The 17,114-nt window shown below is 37.4% G+C and overlaps 1 protein-coding gene across 2 annotated transcripts in view; it reads right to left on the reverse strand.

Moving 5' to 3' along the window:
- The window catches only part of LOC129573834 (FH2 domain-containing protein 1), a 38,426-nt gene extending 23,083 nt beyond the window's left edge, over positions 1-15,343 (reverse strand). The window contains exons 1-2 of one of the 2 annotated variants that reach the window (XM_055454954.1): positions 14,935-15,343; positions 9,011-9,118 (exon numbers count right to left, since the gene is read on the reverse strand). The gene's annotated coding sequence lies outside the window, so the exon portion shown is untranslated. The remainder of the gene's footprint in view (positions 1-9,010; positions 9,119-14,934) is intronic. The other variant, XM_055454953.1, reaches the window with a different exon arrangement.
- Between the last annotated feature and the right edge of the window lie 1,771 nt (positions 15,344-17,114).

Below are 17,114 nucleotides of genomic sequence, written 5' to 3' on the forward strand. Positions count from 1 at the left end.
GTTTAAACAAACAGGAAAAAATGGAATTTTTTATTGAGTAGATACTGTGTTTAATGGGAAATAATGGCTTTTGTGCAATAGAACATGAACGGTCGATATTATCGAATTGGTTTTTTTCCCCGTCGAATCGAATGTTATCTCATTCGATACATGTTTGTATCGAGCGGTTTCATTCTAGAGGATAGAGTGTCGCAGAGACAGTGTCTCTTTATAAAGAGCTATAGAGAGTCAAAGTCACTGAAAGCTATAGAAAGACAGTGTCTCTGACTTCAAACTTTTAAGTCTCTACTTTTTACTCCTAATGTACCTTCACTTTTTTGTACGTGTGTGTCCCTCACTCTATCTCTTTTTTTTCCTCCTCTCTCCTTCTATTGGTTTATTGGTTTATTGGATATTTGCATCTCTCTCTCTCTCTCTCTCTCTCTCTCTCTCTCTTCTTCTGAGTGATTGTGTCCAAGTTGTTTGTTTCACCATTTGAGAATGTACTAAACGCCGCCGGTGAACAACAACAACAAAAAATTGACGATATAATAACAAGGCACGCATATTTACACACTACATTATCAAGTCGAACTGCATAATTTTTTTCTCTCTTCATGACAGAACACGCGTATTAAGTGATTAACAAATACTAAATGAGGTATATATGCGCTGCTCTCCTTTGATTTGGTCCAGTGCAATGCAGCAGCTGACGGCTGTCAATAATAATAGAATATCATTTATATCGTTTATGATCATTATATGTTGAGCGGTTTTGGCTTCGTTTCACGGCGTTCGTTGCATTTAATAATAAAATAAACAAGCGCAGTCCTTTTTGCATAAATATTTACTTGCAATGCTAATGTATGATCCAGAGAGTTGATGTTGGATATGTAATGAACAGCGGCAATTACTGTAATTACGGCCACCGTGATTGCATCCCAAGCTGAACACAGCTCTCTGGTTTGAATCAAGCCGCTTGATAGGTACTTGTACATTGTTGTGATTAATTTTCTAAAATGCTTTTTTCATGATGACAATTTTCGTTGTGGCCATGTTATTTGTGCGATGCTTCAGGAATGAATTTGCGCACTTTTCTGAGGACGGACACTGTTTTCGTTAGCAATGAATCATTACAGTATGGAAATTGGACATTTGGAGGCTTTTGTCCGTGACTGATGATTTTTTTCTCGTCAAAAAGGCTTTTTTTTCTCTATAGCAAGAAATTTTGGCTCGCTTTTTAGCTCAGCTTTCAGCTTGGTCTTTAACTCGGTCTTCAGCTAAGTCTTTAGTATCCTAAAGACAAGACTCGTAGAGAGAGTCTTAAATAAAAGTAAAGACTGTTTACTTTACTTTTTCCTCATGATAAAGCTCGTCAGATCGAAATTCCTTCCGCGCAACATCATGAAATATTCACGATAAAACTGTCAGTACATTCTACGCAATGTGAAAGATTTCTATATATCGATCGAGCTCAACAAGTTGTAAATTACGGTGTTTATTCGTTGATTAATTCAAAAATACAGCGAATGTAATGAGATAGCCACCCAGCGGCAAAATTCCTTTGAATTATCATCAATTATTAAAAGCGAAACGAAAAAAAAAAACCACCACATCGACGACAACAACAACATATTTCATATCGTTTACAAGTTAGCATTTTAATTATCGATCGAACCGGCCAGATTATTATGACGGCAGTTTTTTTTCTCTTTGATATTATTAATTGCTGTGTGCGGGACAAAGGCAACGGGAGATCGGCCGAAAAATGTTAATAAACAGGTGAATTTCATGCAATTTGTCAAAGAAAATTGCACACACTTTTTTTTCCTTCATAACTCGTCATTGAGTTGTTATCAAGTCTGGGCCGGTGGGAATTCAATGGCTTCATCATTTTCAACGACAACAACAAAAAACACCCATGTTTCACCGCTAATAAATAACAAATTAATCGCTTTCTACAATTCAAAAATTGAATTAAATGATTTATATTCGAAACGGTGCCGTTTGGTATGAATCGTGGTCGTTGTCATTTTAGTTTGGCACGCGATGCCCAAGTGTCCGACAACATATCAAAAAGCGTTGAACGCTGCGTTTTTCTCTCTCTCTCTCTCCAGATCTATGCCCATGACATCCGGTGCACGAAAGCCACATAGTGACAAAGCGAGTTCATTTGAAAATTGAATAAGGTAATGCAACAGCTAAATGGACATGCCGTCATTTAAATGAAGGGAGCATTACGTGTATTGATTTCAATATGAATTCAAGTTCTATGAGCTATAAATTTTCGTTCCGTTCGGTCGGTCGGTTGCAATTGAAATGTTGCGGGTGTTTTGTTGTTGCATCACGTACGCATTTGTCGCCTGGCTCTTTCTCTCATTCTCTATCTTCCTCTGACTCTAGTTTGCTTTGCTTCACTCCACTTCTCTCGCACGCTTTTCTTGCATTCAACCAGAAGCACGATGTCACATCGTCGATGTGCGTCGTGAGCTCGAGCTAATCTGAACGGGTTCATGAACAGTTTATGAAGCAAACAGTCAAAGCAAAACAAATTCATGAATTTATGAGATGTGAACACTGCTTACTGTTGAATACTTATTCATAATTTCTTTTGAAAACAATTGCATTTATGACGACAACAACGACGACGACGATCATTGCCAAGCATAATGACCCGATCTGTGTTCCGATTTCAACGCACTCATTCCGACATCGTACGTTTTGTGTATATGTGGACATTGAACCAAACAAACGAACGATTTGCGATAATTGAATTTGGACTTTCAAATGATGTCGTGATTATTTCGTGTTTGTGTGAATTTTTCCCTCGGTTGGATTGAGTTGGGTGTGTTTTGTGTGCCAAAGATACATTTGAATTTTCTGCGGAAAAATTTCCATTTGGGAGCGGTTAACTGGGCAAGAGAGAAAATGAGAACTTGTAATGGTGTAGTTTTTGATCGTGTCGTGTTTCGAGAACGCTGTTATATGAACACCTAATAACGAGCATGCATCCATTATAGTGTCACTATACATGAAAATCCATCCAATAAATGGAAAAAAAAATCAATAAGAACATCGAAATACACGCATAAACGACGACACATCGACAGCACTCGATTGATCGCAATCAATCAAAAACATAGAAATTCTATTAAGAGCCAATTTGTTGGCCTTATTTTCTCTCTCTCTCTCTCTTTCTCTGCCCATATCGAAGTTTGTGTTGAAACATTTAATTTTACTGATGATTTTTCCAGAAAACCACCAATATCTCTTGATTGCTCTATCGACGAAATCATGATTATGATTATGCAATATGTAAATTTGTGCATATCGTGGCTTTGATTATCGTGCGCTCCGTTAGAAAATTGCATGTTTGGTTTTTCGTTGGAGAAAAAAAAACTGACCGAATTGCGTCTCTTCGATTTATTATTGATGCATATTCGATTTAGGGCCACGGTTTTTATTGCTAACACACACATATATAAACATCAACAACAACAACAGCGAGAAAAAAAACGGTTATTTGCATTCCAACTTTTCATTGTATGAATTATCGTTGGGCTGCATGTTGCCCGAAAGTAATATGACTTGCGTAATTTCCATGTTGCTGTGTGTTTGTCTGTGTACTGTGAGTTCACATGCGCTTATAGCTTCAAATCGAAGCAAAATTTTTGCCGAGTGATGTGAATTGTTGCATCTTGGCCCAGATAGTATACCTGTCTTCACCGGATTCTCGCATTGCACTCACGAACGACCAATAATAAAATAATTGATCATACACGACTCTTTTTTTTTCCTCTATCTCCATGCAACGGTTTCGAAACGTCATCGTCATCAATTTCAAGCGATCGCTTCCTCGCCGCCAGAAATTCTCTCGAAACAACACACAAACGAATCAATTTGGCGAACATTTGAATTCTTCGGCGTTTCTTTATGACTACATTTATGATGTCAACATATGTTCTGCAGGCAATGGTTCTAGTGTCGAGATGTCAATATTATACGTACGCCCGGTTCGTCTGGTCTCAACAATTTTCTCGTTATGTGTGATATTTTACTAATTGCGCACAAATTTAGAATTTAATTTTGATTGTTGCAGCCGCTCGCCCCACGGCCACGTATTTCAAATGTTTTGACACTAATACGTGGTGATGCAATCGCATGGAAAAGATCATCGCGATTCGGAATAAAGGTGATAATCGTTCTGGTTTCGATTTTCTTGTGAACGTGTCTTATTCGCGTGAGCACCCATTGAAAGTGGCCATTACAAATGGATAACGTTTGCGATGCGATTCGTTCGGCCTTTGACGGATAAATCAAACGGGGCACTTTTCTTCAATCGTATATGTAATTCAACATTATGCACTGCACAAATTGAGCCTCCAGCCACGAAAAACTATATTGGAATTGATACAATGTTCAAATCAATGGGAATTTTGCTTTCTATTTCTGCAGTCGGTTTTACTCTAGCTCACTCTTTCTCTTTCGATGTGGCTTATTCTTTCGATAGGTCTTTTGTCGTTTTTCTCTGTCTTTCTCTCTCTCTCTTTTTCATTTTTTTCTTTCTTTTTCGATTTTCTTTCATCTCTTCTCCCCTTTCTAGCTATTCCAATCTCTCTGTCTCCCTTCCCAGAGTCTGTCTCTCTTCCTCTCCCACAATCACAGCCAAATCTCGAGACACAAAAATAAAATTGATCGAATGCACGAAAAAAAAACACGACCAAAGTTCAAATAGTCAATTTCAATTTTTTTTTTTCAACGAATTGCATTTCGACATCATTCATGACACACACAAAAACGACCATATTTCGTCGCCAGGAACAAAGATAATCGCATAAAAAAGCACTTAATTGATTTATCAACGCCCTCGCAACTTTCCGACCGGCTCATTAGAAATGTATTATGCTCATTTTCAAATGGCACAACAGTTCAACTGCTCAACAAAATAGATAGCTAATAGTCCTGTGCGCGCCGCACCATTCATTTCATATGGCATTTTCTATGAAGTAATTGATGACTCGACCATTTGACACTCACACGTGTACCATAAAAAATGAACGATTCGTGCACGATGCACAATTTCAATATTTGAACATGCCTTTTTCGGTACTAATTAAAATCGTCTGAGGTTTTTTTTGGACAATGGCTTAAAAGGAAGTCATAGTCATCGAGTGAATTGAAGGGGTTTTAAGGATCCATAAGCAAAGCAATTAACAAAATAGATAAACCAAAATCAAAAGAATCGAAACAAAAGCCGACATGTGAAGCATTTTATCGATTTATCGTTGAATCGTTCTGGTGACTTTTGCACATTTTGATGCTTTTCAACTTGAAACGTGAAGGTTTTTTTGAAAAGCATCGGTTTTTAGATCATCAAGAATGAGAAAAAATTAACAATTTTGACTTTTTTCTTCGTTAGACTTCTTTGGTTAGACTTATTTGTGGAAAAACTTAATTGTGATGACAAAAACTGACTATCAAAACTGACTATTGATGATCAGTTGAAACTTTTATACTAAAAATGTGAACTCGCTTAGGGAATATTTTTATTTTTCTTGGGTTATAATACCCAAGAAAGGTGGTATGAAAAATGTTTTGAATGAAAAATGGCTTGAAAAATACAAGTTTCCATTTGAACAAAATCAACAATATTCAAAACACTTCACAAGTTTCCCATACCAGGAGTGAGTACAAATATAAATTTCCGCGCATATAAAAACCGGTAACAAAATGTTTCTCATTTTCATTTGCGATCATAAAATTTATATTCTTGAGAATATAAAGATAGATTCGAATGTTCCAACGTTCGCAGTAATAAACTTTTAGAACCAGACGGTTGTTTTTTCATCAATAACACGCTGAGCTATTAGAAATGTTCCAAAAATGGTTAATGTCGAAAGTAGAATCGTCTTGAGAAAATAGCGATAATTGTAAGACATGGTTAAAAACACGAACCAATTCAATTATGAAAATGGGCGATAAAATGTAGCCGATTGGCTAATAAAAACACAGCAGTGTTTGTCGATTGTGAATGTGTCTTTCAATTGAAGATTTATTTTAATGTATTTTCACTTTAAAGCAAATATGGTTTATGAATGGTACAGGCATAGCAGAGTTAGCTCATAAAACGATCATATAGTTTTCTATTTTATTGCATTTGGCATGTGAATCGGTTATGATTCACATGGGCAAGTGTGAACGAATCTCTTTCTCTCTTTCTACCTTTTTCTCTTCGTCTCTCGCTCTTACTTTATTTCTATCTCTTTCTACCTACCTACCTCCCTCCCTCTCTATCACTCTCGCGATTCGCACAAAAGCAATACGGCAGCTGTTTGCAAGTGAATTTGATCGGCTGTAGAATGAAAAGCGTATCGAATTATTAGCACTTGTTTTCGTTTCCATCTCTCTCTCTCTGTTCATTTCAAGATAAAATTTCAATCGCTTCCATAATTGCTCGATTCAAATGCAGCCTGAGAACGTCCAGAAGCTGCGGGCCACGCGTATACATCAAAACCGCAAGAAAAATGGAAATTTATCAATTCTGGTCTAATTACCAAATCTGAAAGTTCGATATGTGTCATTTCTATGTTAATTCGATATGGTTTCAATGTGTCGCTGTGACGGTGGTGGCAGCAGTAGCAGCATTGCAACACCCGTTCAATGTGATACTTTGTTTTATTACGCGACGGCAAAGCCCAAGCACAAAAATCGGCCGTGATTTAGATGGTGAGCGAACCAAATTCATAATTTAGCTGAGAAAAAAAAAAACGGTGTGCGTTTTTTTCTCTCTCCTTTTGAACATTTGGTGCTAAAAATATGCACACCGTAAGTGGATTATTGCAGCAAACACTTGGTCTTTTATGTTGCTCTCTTTTTTCGTAGTTCGCGCAATTCTTTTGTTTGCTCAGTTGCGGCCGGCCGAAGTGAATAAGTGAATTATGGGTGTTTAGTTGGTTTTTTTTTTGTTCAACGTTGCGCTTAGCAATTATACATTTTGTGTTCGGTCCTTGTGCGCGCTGCGCACACAACACCCGGGCCTCGAACACCAAACACAGGCCATTTTTTTTCAGTTCGTTCCTCCAGTTTCAATTTTGCATTGTACTATACTACATAGAAAAATAACCATATACCAATAGAAAAAAAGAAACAACAACAGCACATTTTTCAAAGCAGCATTAAGTCATAATTTTCCCCGATACGAATCACATAAATTCCGTGTATTTAATATGAAGTAACGCACACGTTTGACAGGTATTTATTTGAAGTGCGATAATATTTTATGGTTTTATCGAAATGAATTATGACACATATCGGATCATAACAATCGCCTCGACACTCTTTTTGTTCGGTCGGAATTCGACTGTTTATCGGTCGTTGTTTTAAAACCAAACCGAATGTCGATGTTAAACGGGAGCGAAACGAAAATTGGCACATATTTTTTGATTATTTTATCTATGTACTGAAATAGAGAATATTAGAGAATCAATAATAGTAAATTGACTCAATAATTTACATTGAGAATTTGCCTATGGTGTTGTTTGAGCTAAATTTTTCAGTTATTTTCAGAATAAATAACGTTTTTGAACCAAATTTCCTAGGAATATTTATTTGACTCTGCTTTTTCGTTTGATTTAAATTTAAATTTCAAATCTGTTCAAGAATTTTTTTAATGGCTTTGGTCGTCCCTCAAATGACTTTATTCGTCCCTAGAATTCGTCGAAAAACAAGAAAAAGACCGAAAATTCATCGGAAAAACCAAAAAAAAAAAAACCAAGGAAGAACAAAGAAAGAAAACACCCGAAGAAATTGGCTAGTTGAAAAAAGTCATGTACGCAGTTTCACTTCAATCAATGAGCTCAAGTGGCAAAGTAACGGTTCATTTTCTTTTGTTTTATTAAATTAAGTTCTGTCGATGTAGAGAAAGAGCGAAAAAAAATTAGTGTCATAATATCCGTCGTTGATAACGGAACAAGTATCGTTCAGCCCACTCTTGATTGTGCGCGTAAGCTAGAGTTTATTCACAGCGACACTGCAGCACAAAAAATATGGTCAACGAATTGAAGAGACAAAATGTACTATGGCCTGAATGAGTGTATATTCTTTTAAATCGTAACACGTACACAATCACCAATTATCCGTTTTCGGAGCCAATTGAAGCGAAGAAAAAAATGAAATACACAACATAACACTTTATATTGTTCTGGTCAATGAACAAACGATCATTTTCGATTAGAGAAAACAACTCTTTTCTCTCTGTCTCCTTCTTGTTCTGTCTTTTTCACCTTCTTTCTATCTCTTTTCCATTCTGTCTGTCTCCTTCATTCCCTATCTCTCTCTCTCTCCTTTCATCGTTAGTCTCTTTTTCTGTACCTAAATTTCTCTTTCGTTTCTCCTGTCTCATTTCCACTTCTTTCACTCGGTTTCCCGTTTTGGGTGCGTATAAAATGCGGATTTTTATTATTCCAACACCGACCGATTGGCATTGTTCTGTATAATTTTCTGTGTTTTTTTTTTTTTAATTTTAAATGTCTCTATTAACGTTTATTGGACGCATTGATTATTTCAAGTGACAAAAAGCCAACGGAAATCCACGCCTATGTGATTCTAAATACGTCAACATAATTGAAGCCTGCTTGACTGCTACACACAAAACGAAAGAGAAACAAAAAAAAAATAGCCCAACCAAATTGTCAATGCTCATGCTCCAGACTATTTCTTGTAGGTTATCGATGTGTCTCGGATCGAGACTCTCAATTGACGAATGGACGAAAATGTATCCATTCAAATGGCTATAGTATTCTTAAGTAGAAGATAAATGAGCAATGAAAGACTATAATTTACTACGAATTTGTTCTCTTCTTTTCTACTCGGTTGGGTTCTCTATCTATGGACACCATTTGGTCAATCAATGAATTGTTCTATATGAAATGGGTTTATAACAGCTTAAGATGTTATACGTTTGCTTTGGCCCATTAGCCATTTTCATCGAACGAAATAAACAAATAAATCATCATTACAATGCAATACTTACTCCAAAAGTGTGCTAAGTTATCCGTTGTTTACCGTAGAAGCTGCATCCACCGAAAAAGACCGTTGAATTCACACGTAAATTCCGTTTAAAAATTAATCGGAAATTAATCTAAATCAGACAGAAATTAAAATGGCATTGATACTAATTAATCGGTTGGAACATCAATTTAATTAAAGATTTCGCATATTTTATCATCACTTTAAACACTTCATGGGTCTGGGGATCAAAAAATCGTTTATTTTCATACGTTTAATTTTATTACTTTTTGTTCACGATCGTTAACCGTCACTTTGTGGAAATGGCTGTTTATTTACATTTTTGAGCATTTTTAGAGTCGTTAAAATCGTTTGTTTTGGTGTGTTTATTTCGGGAGATGGAGGCAAAAAATTGGTCGTTTATTTCGGTGGCCATCGTTTAATTGAGGTAATCGATCGCGGGTTTTGGATCAATCGTTATTTTTTTTTCTGTCGTTTTTTTTTTTCATTCGATTTTTTTCTTCATTTGTTTACGTAGGGCGTTTGATCGAAACCAAAGTTAGGTCATTGATGAATTGAATATCTAGAATCACAATGAACGTATGTAATTCTGGCCATAATTCATTGAGCGAAAAAAAAAATCGTTGGTTGTTTTAATTAATAAAATTATCATGTGTGGCTCATGGAAGCCGATGTGTTTTTTCTTCTTCTCTTCGCTTTGCATTCATTCATTTATATGGTTATTGTTGGTTTGATTTCATTGATTGTTACAGCACACACTGGCGCAAAACTGAATGCAAAATTGAATGTTTCCTTGAACAAATCTGCCCACTTTTTTCGGTTGATTCATAATTTTTTTTTTTTTTGCTTCTTTGCCGTTTTTTTTGTTTGTGTTTCATTTCGGGGAGAAAACAGAATGATGTGTTTTTGTGTGTAATGTCGTTGTTTTTTTTTTGTGTGTTGTGTGTGTGCGCGCGCGCGTACACATTGATTTCGCCTTCTCACCATCTATCAGCCAGTGGGTAGATTTGAGTATACGCGTCGATATGTGTTTTTTTTTCTCTGTACGTTTCGTCTTTCGTTTCGGTGTCATTTCTCAATGAGAGTGTTTTTGAGGCAAGTTCATAAAAATGATCAGACATTAGTCAGCTGAATACGTGGTGTGGCCGAATGAAACGACTAAAATGAATGACGAGCCGCTGTTTGCTTGATCGAACCCAATGCGATCCATCTTGATATCGAAGATATGGTCATTTCATTTCAATTTTTTCGTCACAAGTAGTGTACGAACGGAATAGAAGAGAACATTTTTTTTCTCTTCATCACAACATGACATAACATAAAGCTTATCGTCGCTTAGCATCAAAATAAGTGCGCAACCGCATGTGTGCGCGCAAGCTCCGTCGCCAACCTGCTTGCAATTAATGCATATTCAACATTTAACACGTCGATTTTTTTTACGACTACTCTATGTTTTATTCACCGAAAAAAAAAACATGATCGAATGATATTCCAATGTCATTCCATCTGAAAGCTGAACAAATTTGCTGCTGGCCCAAAACATGCAGTAGTTTATAAGGTTGCACGAGATCACCCACGCATTCGGCACACACACACACACACACACACCATTGCCCGTTCAAAGTCGACTGACAACTTGCCGAAGAACCATTTTTTCGATGGATAGCAAGAGAGAAGAGAAAGACATACGGTGTGTGTATCAAATGTTAATGCAGTGATTCGATTCAAGACCAATCGAATTACATCAAAAATTTGTTGATTCAAGACCATTGAACTAAATTAAAGTCACCTTCCGTAAGAGAAATGACAAAGTGATTTCGTAATTTGATGGTATCAATGTTTGATTGATATCGAAGTGTTTGAAAGAAAAAAAAAATGATGACTTTTTTCCACTCGGTTGAAACGATGCCGGACGACTAGCCAAAGCGCAACAGCAGTGCGTCGTCATTCCATCACAATAGCACAGTGTAGTCATTTAAACAATTATTGGCGTCGATAATCACCCATCAAATCTATTGCAATGAATCAAACAAAGAATCGAAACGATTGAATGCTCGATTCCTTCGAATCGATTAAATATCATTTAATGGGGCTTTCAGACTCTCAATTTTTTTTTTAGATTGATTGTTGTGTTTTACTTTATTTCTGGCTAGGCTTCGATTGTGTTCATCAGAATTTCTGATTCAGAGCAAACTATTCTGAAAAATTGATGATTTAACGAACAATATAAACATGTGTACGGGGAATATGGGAAAAACAATTTGTTTGTTTAGACTTTGGTTGTGATCAAAGCGAACAGAGTGAAAGACGTACGGTGCACGATGCCAGACCATTGACATGGCTCGAGTTTTGTGGCTTGTTCGATGTGCGATTAATTCAATTTCCAATCAATTTATGAGTGAGCAAATAGCAGCAACAATTGTGTGTCAACAAATATCACATATCAAAATGCATCGAAACCAGTCACCGACGCGACTCAAGTGTCGGTTCGTTTACTCTCTCAATGGAGTGGTTTTTCATATTAATAGCCTGCCTCATTTAATTGAGGCAAGTTAAGAGCACATAAATGCGCTCATTCAAGTGTTATTAAGTGCGGTTCTATCGCTTTGCATTCACCCGAATGATTTGGTTAAATTGTCGGTTTACGCTCTTTTTTTCTTCTGTTTTTCCGAACAATTAAACGGGATTTATTGTGAATGAGAGACAGTAGGATGGAGAGAGAGAAAGAGTTCCGGGAAAATGACAGTGATTTTCATACAACACACTCTTCCTCCTTCTCCTTCACGCGCAATGCACGACATTGTTTGTCACAACAAACGTCGTTATCACAATAACAGCAGAAATCTCACGATTTGTACTGCACTTCAGAGAAGAAAAAAAGAGTTAACAACAAGAAATACCGAATCAGTCGTCAATGAAACGGGTTCCACGGAGTGGACATGAGCACGCGATCAATGCCTTTTTCCATGCAAATATAGGCTTGTGTAGGACAATGAAAATCACACAAATTCACAAAGCGATTGTTGTCTTTATATGAAACGAAAATTGCATGCGAAAACAATCGAATTGCCATTGCTGGCAGCAGCAGCAGCAGCAGCAGCCAGTTTGATTGAGATACGTTTTCGACGGCGACAACGACGACATGGAATCAGCGACAAGTGCAGTGGAAATCAATCGCGCCATGATTTACAAATCAGCGCGAGCGCATATTTGCAACTATTTATGGTAATTCAGAAATGATGAAGGTCCATTCAAATGAAACGGTTGTGTTTTTTTCTTTTTCTCATATTTTTCCCATTTTTAATAATTACGATTGACATGAGACGTGGCGCGAGCGCGTGCGTTTGCTCGAATTGCCATCTAAATGGGTCTCCTCGATCAAGATATATATGCTAATGGATTCACTTTCAATCGTTACGAATCGGAAAAAAAATCGTATATTCAAGAAAAATGTTTGTTTCAAATTAAAATCGATTGGTTCTTATGCTGCTGCTGCTTGGGCGGACACTTTTCTCATGATCATGTGTAAAACAAAAGAAAAATTGAATTGAAACAAATTATTCAATTCCATCGTCGCGCCGACTTAAAATTATTCGATTGGAATAACTTTCTACTTTGATGTCGTTGGGAAGGATTTTTCACAAAGACACGTATTTCAATATGCCAAAAGTCGAAGAAATAGCATCATAAAATCTCACTTTAGATTACACTTCAATTTTATTTTGTATGCGCGCTGCTCATTTTTATTTGGTGGGCATTTTTTGGGGAAAATTATTACAGAAGCGTCGCATCTCTGCCATTTATAGATGCAATCCGGCTGAGGCCGCTGTATTTGATGTTTCGTGACCATAAAAAAGTGAAAATATTTATTGGATTTTTACATGATTATTTACCGATGATGGAATATTAGACAACGAAGAGATGAATAAAAAGTGAAACGCTATTGTCGAGTCGCACTCCCTCTCATCGGTCAACGATTTAGCATATCTCACGCCGACGATTACCACATCATTTTTGTCACGAAGAATGTAATCGAATCGACAAAGCCGAGCTAGCAAATAATCGCTAGCCCAACCCAAAATTGTAGCACTTTTTGCTTGCCGCAATTCCGAAAATATCGTGCATTTTTTCCATGACGAAAAATATGGTATTTTGAACTCTTTTTTTCGCATTTTCACAATGAAAAACGTAAATCGGTTGCCAATTCATTCATAACGTCAACGAATGTGATCGAACGGAAAAAGTTGGACTGTCGCAAAGAATACGGGCGAGAAAAGACGATTGCAGAGCAAAAAATCGACGATTGAAGAGCAGAAAATACGATTGAAAAGTGTGGAAAAGGTCAATGGATCGAACCAAACTTTGAATGAATCGAAAAGCGGAAAAAAGCTCATCGATTGAAGACTGAAGACAAAAATTGAAGACAGAGACAAGAAGAGTCGATCGAATGGAGAAAGAGTCAAGAAGATTTTCTCAATAACGGAGAAAGAGAAAGAAGGAGATGGTGAGGGAGATAGAGAAAGAGTCAAAAAGACATACAGAGGGGCAGAGACAGAGACAGATAAAAGCACAGAGTCAAAAAAATTCGATGCATCTAAGAGCAAAAAACAGAAAAAAGGTTGCCGTCGAATTGATGTTCCAATTTCATCAGCGATACAGTTCAAGTGACAAGCAATAAATCGAATTAACTGCCGCCTTCTCCACGCCACTCGAACCGAGTTCAACTTTTCAATTAATTAAATATCGATAAATTATCCATCGTGTTTAGTGTGGCATACATGTCACTCTGTGTGCTGTCGTTGGTCTGTCGATCGATTGCGATCGCACTTCATCAAATGATTCGTTACTCATGCAGTCTTATCATGCGAACCAACGTGCGCGCTGCGCGCGCATACATTGCGCACCGATGTAATTTCGACTCGTAATTCATGTTAAGCGCACTTTTTTTGTATATCGATTTTATTGGCGATTATTTGACAAAATAACTGCTCTGCTGGTCTGCGCGCACAATATATCCAATTTTAATTGATGGCTGTGTCATTTGTGCGTTTGCCTTTGTTTTCTTTTTGTTTCCATATTCACTGGTCGCTCTTTTGTTTTGAATCACTTTCAACAGAGACATATGTAATACATTGAACGGAGCCACACAAAACCAGCCAAGAGCAGTGCACATTGTTAACAACAACATCACTTTGAATGAAACACACCAAAAATGGGATAATTGAAAAAAATTGTTAATGACTCAAATTAAAATGGGATTGAACAATTTACTGATGTTGTTGCCATTGTCGCCGTCGTTGAACGGCAATGAACATAATTTTTTTTTTGGAATGCCATGGAAAATTGCTGGCTGCCTTTTAGGCAGGAGTTGTACGATCTTCGACCTTTTTTCGCAAGTGGATCAATTTCACTTTTTCATCGTTTAACATTCTTGTTTATCGCCTCTTTTAATTCAAATGGGAAGAAAAAAATCCAATTCAGAAGTCGCCTTTTTTGCCTTAATCTTTTTGATGACTTTATTGAACATTTTTTTTCTTTGGTTTTATTCAAAATGTCTTTCGATTTTCACCCTGAATTTTGCTCCTCAGACAAGAAAAAACCGTCCTTAACTTTAAATTAATTGAACCATTCACTGTCTCTCGCACAATTCCACTTGAAGTTATGAGCAAAAAAAAAAAATTCTAAAAGTCGCCCGATTAAACGATCCATTAAGATTTTCATTCACTTTGTGTGCACTATGTTTGTGGTTTAACGATCAATTTCAATGATTAAAAAATTGTTCCTTTTTTGCTCACGCCCGTAACACTCGCGCCTTGCATAATTTTTCCTCAATTTTAATATCATTTATTTAATGTGTGGCATTATGGGTTTTCCGTTACGGTAATTAAAATCTGAAAGAATTCAAAGAGACAAATTTTGCCTACGTACTTTAGCAGTCGTGTGAAAATAAATTAGAGTCGCGGTTTTAGTTGTTGTTTTTTTTTTCGTTTGCGCACCAAAGAAAAAACAAACACTTCAAGCACTGTATAGAAAAAGGACCGTTTCACGTGAACGGATCGCGAGTAACTGAACGATTGGTGCAAAACCATGGATCGCATAGGCTTTGCTAGCTGGTGCTGCTGCTGCTGCTGCTGCTGCTATGGTGCTCACACCAATCCAAGTGGACATGAGACAGATACAGTACAACACAACGCGAAACAAGAACGCAAACGTTTAACATGAATGAAACGAAAGAAGAAAAGAAAAACGAATGAAAAAAAAAACTACAACGAGTCAAGTTTTCGTTCACATCACGACACACAATCTGTTTGTTTTCAATACGCGCACGGTTTTACACAACGATTATAAACACATCAAGCGGCATGGACCCGACAGGGACAGCTAAAATGCGGACACAGAGAGAGAAACGAAGGAGAGAGAGAGAGAGAGAGAAAGAACAGCAATTGTGGAACCCAAACGCGCAGAAATAAGAGAGTAAAAAGAAGGCAGAATTAGAAAAACAAACGATGAAAAAAAGAGCAGCACCACAGAAACGCACGTATGAAACAGCGTTGGAGATTTTTCGTTGGGTACGGATTGAAATGGTGAGATAGAGTGAGCGAGAAGAGTGACATACACCGAAATGAATTCGATACAGTCAACAAGACCTTAATGTATTTTGTCGTCGTTGCTGTTTGATTGAACTGCATCCCACATACGATCGCTGCTATTTTTTTTCCTCGTATATCTGGGCTTGCAGCAGTGCGCAAGCGCGCGCACACTCAAGTGCTCGCGCCTTTGTTGAGATTCGATCGAATCGAAGTAATAGCAATTTGCTCGCTTCAAACCGTACTACGAATTGCAGATGCATTTGTTTTGTTTGTTTACAAGAGTGCTGCAGCAGCAGCAGCAACGATGACGACGACAGCGGTGCAAATTGGTAAACAGGGCCAAGCAGCAGTAGCAGCAGCAGCAAATCGCACCGTCGATGCAATATTTTAATAACCTAATCCGATGTGCAGTGCACAGCTCTCGTCTGCCGCTGCTGCTGCTGGTTTCAACTGGATTCATTCTTTTAGACTATATCTTTTTGCCGCATATTTGTTTGAATCGTATTTTATGCATCGATCTGATTGTGAAACATGTTCGCTACTTGTTCACAGATTTATGTGTTTGTGCTTGCCGTTTTGCGATCTTGCTACACAGTTGCGAGTTATTATGGTGATGAGTTCGGCACGCAGAGGTGCCTTCATCGCATATTCTTCTCCGTTTGTTTTTCTGCTCTCCGTTGCGATTGTGTTCACGTAACACGACAGATGATATATACACTTATTTTCGTACGCGCAATTAGCAAATGAGCCCAAAGAATGTCGCGAATGAAACAAACGCGTCTCTCTGACTCACACAATTGATATTCGGACGTGTGTACTGAAGAAAACGGTGTTTCAGGTGGTGCGCGAACGCAAAACCAATTCAATGGGTGTCATTCAACTAAAATGTCATATTTCTGATTTTTTTTTTTCGGCCTGCAAACACCTCATTTGTCATCACACACGATAGTGCCGACGCAAACACAATTTTCCATACACACACACACACATGGACCGATACACTGTCGCGCGGAACTTTTATTATAAATTCGGAATTTTATTAATAAAACGTCATGCACACCATATAAAGTAGCCTGATCCAGCTTCCAAAAATTCCATTTGTCAAATTGATTGGCCGCTCTTTGCTCACCAAAGTCAAAAATAGATTTGATTTCAACGGCCTTTGAAAGGTTCACGTAAATGAGCGGATTAGCCGGAATAATGTGTGTGGTTTGTGATTTGCACTTTCGATTTTTCTCTTTTTTTTCTCCATCAAGTGGAAACGAACATTCCAGTAGTCAGCAACTGAGAGAATCCACGCAGCTGAAATTGATCGACATGCCAAAGTTTTGATCGACACAGAGAAGTTGGCAATTTTGGAATAAATTTGAATATAAAGACAGTTTCCAAATTAGATCAACGCAAATCCTTTAAGCTCGTTCGATATAACCGGACGCATGGCATGCGCCACATGCTGTCAATTCAGCCCGCCGTTTTCATGCAGCTCCATTTCCAATCCAAATCCGTTTATAGATCCAT

Source organism: Sitodiplosis mosellana, unplaced genomic scaffold, assembly GCF_009176505.1.
Source record: "Sitodiplosis mosellana isolate CC-2019 unplaced genomic scaffold, AAFC_SMos_1.0 Smas_scaffold_6117, whole genome shotgun sequence".
NCBI lineage: Eukaryota > Metazoa > Arthropoda > Insecta > Diptera > Cecidomyiidae > Sitodiplosis > Sitodiplosis mosellana.